The sequence below is a fragment of the Phyllostomus discolor genome, chromosome 3, assembly GCF_004126475.2.
Source record: "Phyllostomus discolor isolate MPI-MPIP mPhyDis1 chromosome 3, mPhyDis1.pri.v3, whole genome shotgun sequence".
NCBI lineage: Eukaryota > Metazoa > Chordata > Mammalia > Chiroptera > Phyllostomidae > Phyllostomus > Phyllostomus discolor.
In genome coordinates, this window is record NC_040905.2 from 18101025 (window position 1) to 18115329 (window position 14305).

Consider the following 14305-nt stretch of genomic DNA (forward strand, 5'->3'; position numbering starts at 1 on the left):
CTCCCCAGGTGATGGAATTCATTCCACTGCCTAAATACTCAATAGTCCCCCGTATCTTTATCTTACATGAAATCTCACTGTAAGGTCAAGACTGTCAGCAAAAAATCTCTTGGCCTTTCAAATATGAACATTCAAATTGATCTTAGCATCAACACAATGTGTTGTCAGTTTGTAAGTTCTGTCAGCCAGAAACAACTACAGCCAGCTGTTTCACCTCTATCAAGTTTGTTAAGTTATATACCAGAATTCTTTCTTTGAAATTTCCTCTTTCCTACTCTCTCAGATCAGTCTTTCGCCTAGTTCTGTTGTTTCTGGTTTCTATGTGTCTTTTGAACATTCTTTCCTGCTGCTTTATTTCATTGATGTGCAGCAATGTATCGCAGAATTCACTCTGTAACCCCTCTAATAACCTTTAGCATTTCTACCACGGTGATTTTATAAATTAGGTATTTAATTGCATATCTCTCTTCATAAAAAAAGTTCTATTGAATTGCCAAAGTCTTCAGGAAAAGCTCAAAGCTTTGTAGTGGGGCAGGAGAGACAATCAGAGACACAGCAGGTATTTACCTCATTCGGCTTCATCACCAGCCAATGCCCCTTTCACTTTGAGTCCAATTTCATTGAATCATTTGCATTTTTGTTAATGTGCTAGTATATCCCTTCCTCAGCGGTCATTTTATCTCTTTTTATCTGCTGCCTGGAGTGCCTTTATTCACTTCATTTTCCTGGCTTATTCGCACCATCCAGGTCATCTTGAAATGACACAAAGTGGGTTCAGCTGCCCGTGCCAGTGAAAACCAAACACAAGAGACAGACGCTGGTGCGAAGGAAAGAGGTTTGTTTAGGTGCCAACCTGGGAGAATGGTGGGCTTCCATCTCAGAGACCATCTCATTTACCTGTTCAAGCCCATGGTTCTTATAGGGATAGGAAGTGGTGGGCTTTCTTTCTCTATCCAATCATCCTGCTATTTTTTGGTGTGCTCCGGCCCCATCCATTCATTTTCTAGCCTTTGGTGAACTCAGTGTAAGGACCTCCCCCTGTGCCATCCTGGCCAGTTGTGGAGATTCCCCAGTGCTACCACAACAACCTTAGGCATCCAAGCATCTAAGAAGATGTTCCCATGAGAGCTACATGCTGTTTCTCTGTGTGTAATAACTTCCGTTGTACATGTTTCTCACCGTCCTTGTTTTTCTACCTTTAACTCACTGGCTTACTGATCTGCCTGTTCTTATAAACTGTGCGTCTATGGGGGATCGCACAGTTCCAGGCTCATATGGACTTTTATTGTAGACACCCAATAAAACTCTCCTCCCTAATGTTGCTTTCTATGGTTCCATCAAATAGCTATAACTTGTTTTTTAAATTATTGTTGTTCTTATCTGGATTATTAATTAGATCTCCTTTTTCATAAATATGTTATGTTTTAAAATGATGTCTATTCTTCAAACCAGCATTGATATTTTTAGTTTCTATTTATTGTTATGTGTTGAATAGTAGGTTATTAGTAAATGTGTTGAGTTTCCTCAGAATTCAGAAGAAAATAAAAAACACGATGTCTTTCTTCCATCTTATATGTATAATCCAAAATTGAGTAAGTAACTATTCATGTGAAAATAATAATGAGATCATTAATAGGAAAATTTCAAATTAATGGCAATAAATTCATAAGGGACACAGAAAGGAATCCCATCAGAACCAAGTTCAAATCCTGCTATTTGCTAGATATGAGACTTAGGAGATTTTATATAACCTCTTTCAATATGGATCTTCTTATTTGAATAATTAGATATAATTATTATGGCCTCCTCAAGGGCTTTATGAAGGTAAATAAGATATGTGGCAGATACCGGCCAGCAATATCCATCTTTGCTGCGGATGCTTGTTGAAACATGAGAAAAACATACACAGAGACAACCAGGTCCTGTGGGGAAGTAGGAACAGAATGGCCACTCTCTCTAGTGGAGAGCACCTCATCTCCATTCCCAAGCAGATTTTTGTTGAGAATACCCACTTAGTTTGTGGATTCACAGTCTGGCAGAAAATATCAAAAGAAGTAGGTAACTTACAAAGGTGCAGACAGAACCCCCGCTGTGATTCTGGGCAGAGATTGGAGTTTTAACATTTGAAAGGAGTAACAGAACTCAAAGGGCAGTTTTGGTTTCCTGTCTGTGCCTTCAAATTCTAATCTAATAACATCCTCCAGCAAACAGATCTCACAGGATCTTGCATATTCTCTGTCCCAGTCCTGATTACCCCGGGGGTCCGCCGTTTCTGGTCTGGGCTGCACCACCCCTGCTATTTCTGTAGGCCTGAGTTAACAGAGAAGACAAAGGCAGCCAGGAGACTTGGATTTCTCACATCTAAGAACAAGGACTCAGGCTTTGACAAAGCCAAGGGGGCAGGGCTTGATGTCCATCACCCCTTCATTTCCACAGCCCCGAGTCAAATCTCTTCCCAGAAGCCTCCATGTGATCATGCCTGTCTTAGGCGTTTCCCTCAGTGGGAAATCTTACCCTTCATTGGCTAACTGATCAGGCTTAGGAGGTCAGGCACAGAACAGGCAGCGTTCATGCCAGGGAAATAAGTTTTGTCTCCTGAATGGCTCCTGATCCAGAGGTCTCTCACTCAGCCTAAGTCACGGGGGCTTACAGCTTCCTGAGACCAGGGAGGGTGGTCCCCAACAAAGATATTGCATTTAAACTTCTCAACCAATTTTGGTACATAATGAGAATTGAGTAACAGGTAAGGGTTACTCTTATAAAAGCTGAAACTTGAGGCAGACTTAAAAATATAGAAATGAACTCTTATGGGTAAGGCATGGGAAACAGAGGAGGAACTCAAGGAAAGAGACTGACTCATACCAATAACAGCCCTCAAGGTCTAGTACTAACCAAGGAGACAGCAATTCCAGAAGAGGGTATAACTGGAGCGGAGAGGAAACTAAACTTGGAGAAGTGCAGTATCTCACATTCTGATATACAGGAGAGCTGAACCAGAATGCTTAGATTTCATAAAATTGACAATTAGTTGCCAACATAGTTTTTTGAGTAGGGAAGTAAAATCATAAGGTTTAAGGAGGGTTAGCCTGACATTATAAAGAATGTTTGTGTATTCCTCAGCATTGGACCATGAAATAATAGAAGACTTGAATAATGAGGGCAGATATTTGTCTAAGCTAGCAGCCACACCATGCCCCCTGACTCATGAGTCCCTCAGTTCTGGGCTGTGACTTGGTGCTACAGGGCAGGCTGGTATGTTTCCTCCTTAGCTGTGAAATTCTTCACTTATATTGCTTCTCACTTGCACTTAAGACCCTGTAAATGTTACATTATTACACTATTATGTAACACAATAGCTGTTACCTCTCACTTCTCAATGCTGATGTATGCAAGCCACCTTCTGTCAGATAAGCCAGGACCTCTTGCCAAAAGAGAATGATTCATCAAAAGGACTGAGCTTTTCCATAATAATCATCAGCCTCAGAATGTGTTAAATAAGACCATGAGAAGCCTTTAATTTTTCAGGCTTGGTGCAGCATAACAACTTTGGTTTATGTTTCACTGCTTCTATTTGTAAAGAAATCAATGTTTTTAAAACTAAACTACTCATCACAGATATGTTAAATTCATTATCATCTGCCCTGGTGTTCTGTATGGAGGTTATATTGCAAACTCGATTTGCATTTTTATCTGCAAAGAGCACAAGGTTTGAATTGCCTAAATGTTTACTTAATTATTCTTACCATTCTCTTCTACACCTATTTACCTCAAGCCATCCACAAGCAGAAAGCAAGGCTAATTAGTAACTAATTGATATTTTTCAATAGTGCAACCAAATTTCTCTCAATACAAATAAATTAATTTCATTACACACTGCAGAGAACACTTAATCAGTCATAATAGCAACTATGGGAGTATTTGTTGGGTTTTCAAAATTATGTATTTTTAAATAAGAAACACCTGGTTGTCTCTACCAGCTATCACTTCTCAAAGAAGAAGTGACTAAAACTACTCTTTTCTTTTTTACACATTTACTGGAAGATTACTATATAATTACTGACCTAGGCACTGCAGATACAAAATGAACAAGGTAAGATTTCTCTAAGAAACCTATCATCTACGGTAAAAGAAAAACTGAGAAAAAAACAGCTTAAGAAGATATGGTGATAGACTTGTACAGAAAACCATGGACTCACAGGAAAGGGCAAACTAATTCAGTCTAAACTGGCCAGGGAGAGATTCCTCCAGGGGATGATGACACAGGAGCCCGGGAGAGTTCAGCAAATCAGCTAGCAGGTTGAAGGGAGGGTCGGGCAAAAGGTATTCCCGACAGGGAAGAAATCACTAGCAAAAGTGGCAATGTGAGAAACATATTCAAAGCTCTACTGCCGAGTGTATTTCATATTCATGGAATGCATTCTAGTCCCGTAGTAATTTTTCAAACACCTTTAGCAAAGGAGAAGTAATAGCTGCTCGTAACTTCATGTAAAAGACATTTATGTGTTAAGTAAAACAAGCAAAATGAATACATTTTATTTTGCCTTTAACAAATGACATACATAGACTTCATTTTGTTTTAAATAATTTTCAGTGCTCCCTGAAGGTCAAATGACATCGGCTGCCCAGCTTACTTTGTATGTGCTGCATGTCTGTGGGCTCAGAGGACTTTGACAAAACTCAGTGAACAGTGCAGAGCTGTGCTGATTCTGAAGATAGTAATCTTAGAGAACAGAGGAAAATAAACTTGGGCATTCACAGGCATTACCGGTCTGGACAGGCATGAAAAAATGAACTAAAATTACTAGATTTGAGATACTCGACAACTGACAGCCCAGTTTCCTAAAGTACATATGTATGCCAATGAACCTTAATGGTTTTGCCTTTTTAGTAATATATCATTTTCTGTTTTTAATAGTAAAGGAATGAACTATTATTTTTAAAAAATCATTTAAAAGCCTCAAGAAATATAGAAGCTCTCCAGTCAAAGATCACTAAGAACCCTCTCAGATTCATAATTAGGTCTCCAGATTTCAGCAGCAGAACCATATAACAGTTAGGTTTTGCTAAGAGGGAGTTGTAAGGGACTTTTTAAGGACTTTGGGTTGGGCTGGGAGACTTGAATCGTCTATTAGGGAAACCAAGGATACTTCTGGATTGAGTGCCGGCAGAGAGTAGAAGCATATCTTGTTACTTATTATCTGAAAGACAAAAGAAAATTTAGCTAGTGTTGTCAGTGTAAAATAAGTAGTCAGAAGAGGAAACCTAGTTAGTTATTGTTTTGAATTTGAAGTGTCTTTGTATTTTATTTCAGAAATCATCACAGTGTTCACAGAGAGTCCTTGTTTAATGATTGTGTATATCCTGTTAATATCCTTTGCAATGATCTAGCTGCTTCCGGCTGGTGTCCAAGACCGACTCCACTCACAGTTGGCTCTGCAGGGCCTCATTCCACACATTTTTCAAAATTCCGTTGATGAGAAGCTGAACTAGAATGAGAACCTCATGTCTTTGACTACAGGGTGTGTTGTTTAATCGCTCGCTGTGATGATGCCTGCATCAGACCATGTAAGTCTCTGGACAGAATGTGTTGACCAATTGCAGTACAGGCAATTTCCAGTTGCAATAGAATTTTGAGTCCTAAAAATAAACTCTGAAGGCAGAGACATAGCGTAGACCAGGAAAGCATATCTCAAAGAAGAGCTAGACATGTTTTAGAGAGCCAAGGGGTACTTTTCATGACACTATGCATTTCTCATACGTACTACCTGATCATTATTTATCACTTCTAGGGACAGCAGAAGTGTTCGCTGTAGCACAAGTTTCCCTTGAATAGGCAAGGGAAGATCCGGACCCAACTGATTGTCTTAGACAACACTGGTTCTTAGATATAATTCGTTTATTGCACTTGGGCCTTCAGAGAAGATCTATGATCATTTATGATTAAAAAATGGGTCAGATGATGAAGGGTGGGAGGTGGGGATGGGCGGGGCAAGGGGAGTGTTGGGGGAAAATGAAGACACATGCACTTGAAAACAATAATAAATAAATAAATAAATAAATAAATAAAATGGGTCAGCCACAAGATTCAGAAGTCTTTTATAGTTGTGTATTTGCACAATTGAATTGAAGATCATGCAACATACATGAAGAGGGAGTAAATTCTTATTCCTCAAAGAAATACTCCATGTAGCACATTTGCCTTAATTTATGGTTTTCTGGGTATCCTTCATCCTGTAGATTGAGTATGATATGGGTAATGGATATTTTGAATGAAATAGCAGCACTATGGAAAGTTCTTAAATGATAGTCCAGTGAATTTTGTATTCTTGACAATGGAGAGGCAGCTTGGAATTCCCCACTTGAGAAACAAAAAACATTAAGCATTTTTTGTTTGTTTTTTGCTATTGCTAAAACTGTAGCTCTCTGGAAAGGAAAACCCTCGGTCCATCCTGGAAGATGAAAACAATGACCAGATCATATTTATAGTTTATTCTTAAGGACAATTGGCTCGGTTGCTTTTTTAGAGTGATTATCAGTGAGGAGATTCTGGGATTCTAAACCAGTGCTTTGAATGACATTCCACTTTTATTTTGGCTACCTATGAAACGGCAAGTCATCTAAAATGCATCTTAATTAGTTTGTTCTAAGTTTATAGGAAGTCCTGTATGAGTCAGAAAACCTATTTTTAAGACTTTACATTTTTTTCAATTACAGCATATATTCAATATTATTTTGTATTAGCTTCAGGTATACAGCATAGTAGTTAGACAATCATATATTTACAGAGTGTTCCCCTGATATTTCAAGTACTCAGCTGGACCATGCATAGCTATCACACTATTATTGACTACATTTCCTATGCTGTATTTTATATCCCCATTAAGAAAGCCTCTTTTATAAAAACATTCAAAATGATTACACCACAAAGCATACCTATATCATTCATATAATTATGTGTGTTTTTTATCTTTTGTTAGTTAAATAGTTAACATAAAGAAAAGTAACTTAGTCATTTGAGTTGATTTAACATCTTAGAGGCATTCATATTTTAATCATGAATCCATGTGTATGATCCTAAAGTTGGCTTGACACCCATTTGGTGTGAATCACCAACACAGCCTTAAGTCAGTGGTGTTACAGTTTTTGTAAGTTCTGTACGAAGCACGAATATTTCCCTAATGGAGGCAGTGGGTTCAGGGTGATCAGTGATGGATAGGGAGATGAGAGGAAAGTGACAATGAGGACATTAGCAGATCTCCAGGGACTTTAATTTATGCTGCGAAGTGTATTGTGGATGTCAATGATTGACACGAGTATTTCTCAATTGTTCTTCACTGAAAAATCGATTTGTTGATAATATTACGGTATGTCCGTCCATGAATAAAACTTGGGTATGTTTATTTTAAGCTGAGAATTATACTGTCATTAAAACATATACATATTACTACTTTTAATTATACACAATTAACCTAGAATGACTTTATTTCTCTTTCTGCATATTCACTTTTTAATCCTTAGTTGGGTAAGCAAACTGGCTTTCACAATAAGTGAGAGTTAATTAAAACACAAAAGATGTCAAACAAATGGGACTACCCTCATAATATATATGTTTTATAAAGTGAAGCTGTAAATCATTGCTTTACCTTGGCTATAGAAGCCTAATAGTTTTATTTTTCCTAACATCTTAACAGTTTTAGTAATCTCAATTTGAAGGCTGAATATGGGAAAAGGAAAACTAAAGAGAATATTAAGAAGAGATAAATATGAACATAAATAACACACATTCATATCTAAGAAATAGTTACAGGCAATATTTTTAAACTCAGAAATGAACATAGATGATTATTATAGAAACATTTACTACTCACTTAGCAAAAATAAGGAAATTGAAAAAACTCCCAAAGAAATAACATTAATTTTCCATCATTTTATGAAACATGTCCTTTCATTACATTTGTAAGTTTTTAAATCTAGTTTTATGATACTTTCATATATACATATATATATCATATGTGTGTGCATAAATATGTTGTATTTGTTATATAAATTACTGTCCTGTAAAATAATTTAATGTACAACACTGTAATATAAATTATTATAAGTATACAAATAGATAACTTTAAAGATACCTTAGCTTTACAATAAAACTAAAATTATCAGCATTTTAAAATAAAACAATATACATTTGTAACATTAACTATGACATTTTAATAAACTGTAAAAAGTTCTCTTGAAAACTATACAAATTTTACTTATGATAAACATTTTATATAGATATAGTTTTAATATTGTACCACACATGCCTCAATCATTTGCATGAATTAACAACTTGAAACAAAGTGACCAAATCCTTTTCCCCCAGACCCAGAGTAAATAAGGAGACAGAGAACGACCAAGGTGCTGTCACCTAAAAGCTCACGTCCAAGTCCTGGTTCACAAAAGCAAACACATACAAAACAACAACCAAAGGACTCTGAACATCCTCTAATTCTAACAATTCAGTAACTTATAAATATATGTTGCAAGGTTTTTGAGTCACCTTAGGTGTTACGTTGTTATTCACAGAAGATGGGGAAAATATAAGCAATCATTGCACTAGGGAGATCGGAAAGTGATACCCATTGACTCTGCTAACACTGGGTTGGAGAAAAATTAGCCCTGTGTGGCCAAACCTAGTTATAAAGGAATATGAGAAAAACAGTCTAGTTTTTTCTTCAGTAAATGGAAGAACATTTATCTGTTGACAGCAAGCAGTTTTCCAATTCAGAAAGTTTCTGAAAAAAATTCAGCCATACAAATATTAGTATATGATATTATATATTGTGTTGCAAAAATAAATTATGTCATTTATAGTTATAATTTAGAATATTTAAAAATGACTTGCTGCTGTTATTTATATAATCTCATTTTTAAAATATTCAGTATTTAGTATATTTTGTAAAGGTGGAAAAGAAATATGTGAACCGTTAGTAATATCTGTATATTTTTATATTTCTTAAATGCTTCTGTGTTTCTAAATAGTTCTACAGTGATTATACATATTTTTATAATCAAAAGAAAAGTGCAAAGTTGTTTATAATAGTTACATAAGCTTGTCATTTGAACTGCTTTTAATGAAGATAGGTAGCAAACTATTTTTACAATGAAAAAATATATTCTCTACATTCTCACTTGTTGGTAAAAGGGGACATATTTTCCTCCCACATGTGAGAAAAAAATCACCTTGGGAAAGAGGCAAAACATGCGACACTTTAGTGCAAACCGAGACTTTTTCAGAATCATGTTAGGTTCTGAAAACAGAAGTTTATAATAAAAACTGTTTGGTAACATGAATCATAGCACTTGGTACAGTATTGCCCATAATGTGTAAACATTTATTTAAAACTCTTGTAGGATTATAAAGATACTTACAAACAGAAGGTTTATTGAATTCCATATGAAAACATTTTAAATCTTTTAATTGTCAATTTTTGAGATTTTAATGATGTTTATATGTTAATAGTTATATAAAACTAAATATCAAGTAAAATATATCCATTTTGACAATAAATAATGGCAAAATCTTAACGTTGTGAAATTTTAATTTTACTTTATTTTTTCCCTTTGCATGTGGCCTATATACCTCTCAAACCATTCTGTGGCATTAGAATTTTATAAACTGAGACAAAAGGCCAAAGTTCAGTTTTCTCCCTTTAGATTTTATACCAGAATTTCTTGAATAGCTGATATAAATGATTTCATTTCCTCTGCAAAGCTTGAAAAATATTTAAAGTCAAAAGAGAAAAAAATTGATTAAATGGGCATGTCTATGTGTATGCATGTTACAAGATTGTTAGAAAGTATCCGGCAATATAATATGGAAAGTGGAGACATTTACTGAAGAAGATACAAGATGCAAGAACCATTGCACATAGGACAATGAGGCCTCAGTCCCCTTCAGTTTAGTCACCCTGGGACCTCACACAGTTCTCCCAATCGCCATCAGCTGCCCTCTTGTATTTTCCTGAATCATTACCACTGTGTGAAATCTTTTACCTTTCAAAGGTGATTTTAGTTTTGGGAGAATCCAGAAGTCACAGCGCACCAAATCTGGGCTGGAGGGGAGCTGTGTTTACCTGGATGATTTGATGTTTCGTCAAAAAACTCTGCATGAGACGACCAGATGTATGAGTGGATGTTTGTTGTGATGAAATTGCCACTGACCAGCTGCCAATAGATAAGGTCTTATGAATCATCAGAATAGTTTCTGCGGGGGAATGTTCAAGCTTAACCAAAATTCAATGCAGATTTGTGGCTCTACTCGCTCAGTCACTTTGAATGCGATGGCCGCACAGTACATGTGCTCACTCAATGGCACCGGCTGCTCCCACTGACTAGCACATTGTTTATGCAGATGCACTCCAGTCCACTCTCCTTGGCTGCCAGTTTACACTGATGCGGTGCACACCCTTCTTGTTATAGTGACAATGGCTGGGCTTTTTCCTGACAAAACTTGTACATATTTACATATATTATAAATGTGCATAAATTTTAGTGACAACTGTTGCTGTAACAGGACCTGCCAAACCCTTCTGATGGCCACAGTGGTGCTATCGCCTGATAGATTAAACATAACCTTATTTCTTTCACAGTTAACTCCTGACACATGGCTCTGTCACTCCCGAATACTATTATCATAAATGAAATTAGGAAACTCATTTAAATAGCAGTGTCTTCCAACTTTATTTTTAGCTCTAAGAGATTGTATAACACCATTTTCCCCATAAATGCATTACTGTATATCACAAATAGATAAGATTTTTTACAAATGTAGTACCATTAGCACACCTAAAGGTTTAAAAATAATCTATTTATACTATATAAAGACAACCCATGTTTAATTTCCCATAATATCAAACATATATTTTTGCAGTTGACTTTTTTGGTAGTTATTTGAATCAAGACCCAAATATGGCCCATTTTTAATATATTAAAATCTTTCTCTTTTTGTCTTTTCATGCTTATTTATTCATTCATTACTTAAATTTTCTCAGTTGTATTACAGAATTTCCAAATTTCTGGATTAATATTATTTCATCCTCATAGTGTCCTTTAACATTTTCCTCTATTGCATAAGTCTTCTGTGAAGGGTAAGTTAGGTTTTGAGATTTGACAAATTCCTCTGAAATCATTTTATGTTAGAAAGGGCAAAAAATGGTATATTCAGTTAACTATCTTTCAAGAGTAAGCTACAGCTTACTCTTGAAAGATAGTTGGTAATTGGAACTTAATCAACAAAACAAACAAATAAGCAAAATATAACCAGAAACATTGAAATTAAGAACAATCTGACAGTAACCGGAGGGGAGATGGGAGGAGATAATAGCAGGGAAGGGTTTTCAAGAACAACTATAAAGGACACATTGACAAAACCAATGGAGGGATGAAAGCAATGGACGGAAGTGGGGATGGTGGGGGTAGGGAGAGTGGAGGGCAGTAAATGCAGACAACTGTAATTGAACAACAATAAAATAATTTTTAAAATAAATTTTGAAAGAATAAGCTGTAATAGAAATGGAAGCTCAGTGAATAGTCTTTGAAAATTATCAAATAGAATATGGATTGATGGGAAGAGACACTAAAAGCATATTTATTTCTAATTTATTTACCAAAGACCCAGTAATTGACTGCGCGGAGCACTAGTGAATTAATGTAAATTAGTGTGCCTTCCTCTGTCCTCTCTGTCTCAAGGGGACATCTACCTGCTGATTATGTCCTGTTAAAGTTGAGAACACAACCATATTATTGTCTTCAACAATATTTTTGTATGCCAGGGTATAGCATTTTTCTAAAAAAATTATATTACTAATGTCTGCACTGCTCTTAAAATACTTATAAATATTGTTGTCCGCTCGCTGGTAACTGAAGCAACACAGCCACTGCTGTGTCCTGAGAGCCAGAGCATCAGGATCCTTTCCCAGGGGGCCCTGGACAATTTCCACCTTTCCAGGATGCCAGCCAGCCCACCTCTACAGGGAATGTCTTCAAGATGTGGGTGGGGACTTTGCTAACGCATGTCCTATCCAGACTAAGTGTAGTTGCACATGTTTTCAACTTATATCTGTCATACAATATTTTAAAGAACTAAATAAGACTATGGTGAATTAGCAAATCATTTAAACAAACACTAATATATTTTTTTTCTTATAGAGACAGCAGATCAAATTACACTTAAACCTGAAGAATAAAAAACGAAGATAATAGGCCTGACAGAAATAAAACATTGGTATTAGCTTTGCATACCATACTTTTCAAACTTCTGGTTATTGTCTGTGTAACACTTTTATTAGGTGAGAATAGATTATTCTGTAATTCTTACTACAACTTTTCTGTAAAATGCAATCTTCATTAAACTCTGACCATTTTATGAATAAAATGTACTAGGCATAATTATGTTAATGTGTGGCTTAAATCTAAATATCAAGTCAAGAAGACTGTGGTCACCAAATATTTAATAATATACACCCTGCGTGGAGTCATAAACAACACATTTACACAGAATATTTTTTGTTGCTAGATGACTTTTATGCATTTTTCTCATATAGTGATTTTATTAATTAACTATTCCTAAAAATGATCTAAATGTGTTTTCAAAAATTTGGATATATATCAGTAACTCAGACTCTTTTTATGTCTTACTTAAAGCCACAAATTACTTGTAGCACCTGGTAATCTGTAAACTACATAGTTCAATGCGTCTTTTCTGAAAACAAATATACCATTGGTTGGTAAAAACTCCTTCACTGTACCTAATAGGATATAGAATCATTAAGCATAAGGTTTTCCATGTTCCCATATTTTTATCATTGATTTAGCTTATCAGCTTAATTATATATATATATTCATTTGGGGAGAGATAAAGATCATAAAGAGACCAGTAACTCACATGTGACCAAGAGCATTATTATTTGGTAAAGTTGAAAAGGATATATTTATCTATTTTCACCTTGTAAGGAACAATTGTTCATATTTCTGAACAGTTTGTTCTTTGACCCTTTCTAGTATTTTTGGTTCCATTTTCTCATTTAGATATAAAGCGGCTCTGAATTATTTTAAGAAACCATCTCAGCTCCATTTTCACTGTTGGATGCTATTGATTTCCCTAATTCTCCCCAAATTCAAGAGTGGATGTTACCATAGTCTGGTCCAGCTGAGTGTCAAAACCTCTGTGGGAAAAAAAAAGGATGGGAAGGAAAAAATTTTAGCAGAACAAATTCTGTCTTACTGCCTTCTTTCTGGAAAACAGGAAAATATATTTTCTAGCCTTTCCTTCATTCAGATGAGTTCATGTGATTGAAACTTTGGCAAGGCACTTCAGAGTACTTTCCCTGTGTTTCCTGTCTTTCCCTGCTGTGGAGGGCGCGGGTTAAAGACGGCATGCCTGCAGGATGGAAGGGAACCCCTTGACCTGTAGCAGTTGTGGCTTGAGCAACAAATAACACATTCTAGCATTAAACTGCTGTCAGCTGGCTGTGTATTTGTAACTGCAGTAAGCCTGAACTTCTCCAGCAAAGATGGGAATGAAATCCTAGGTTGATGCTAGACTTGTCTAGAATTGTTACTGGACCTATTGTAATCAATGTTTCTATTGATGTTGCCAAAATAATAGAATGTAAGCTCAGTGCTGCTGGAGGTCTCCTTACATGTGGGGAGATACAGCTGAATTTAGAACGGAGATACATAGTCAAGGGCACGATTTTTCAGACCATCTGAATATTCATCTGTAGTCATGTAGGAATATTTCAAATACTTTAGCCAATAAATTCTCCTCTTTCCTTAAGTCAATATGCACTTTCTTTCATTTGCATTTTGAAGAGCTGAGATTGATAATGGCCATAGATTTTTTCGGTAGATTTTCTGCAAACTTGCTATACCCATATTTCAGTCTTGGAACATGAGGATTCCCATTTGATTGATTTACTCTGTGAATACAGAAATAACAATGACTACAAAAGCTTTCTGTACATCTTTCTCATTTAAGGCTGCACCAGAGAGTCAGCAGGATTCTGATCCTGAAATGATTTTATGCACTGCTTCTCGGTAAAACACAATTGCAACTAACCTCTGGATAGCTTTTGTTCATCATATTTGTGTTAAAATACACAAATACACGTGTACACTTATATTTCCACTCTATAACCTGTAATTTGAAATTAAAGTTAAGTCCCGATTCCCTGGGCAATCATAACATTCATGCTCATTTTGAACCCATCTTTGCTTTTTGAATCATATTTGTCGCTATGAAAATACCTTCATCCTGTCACAT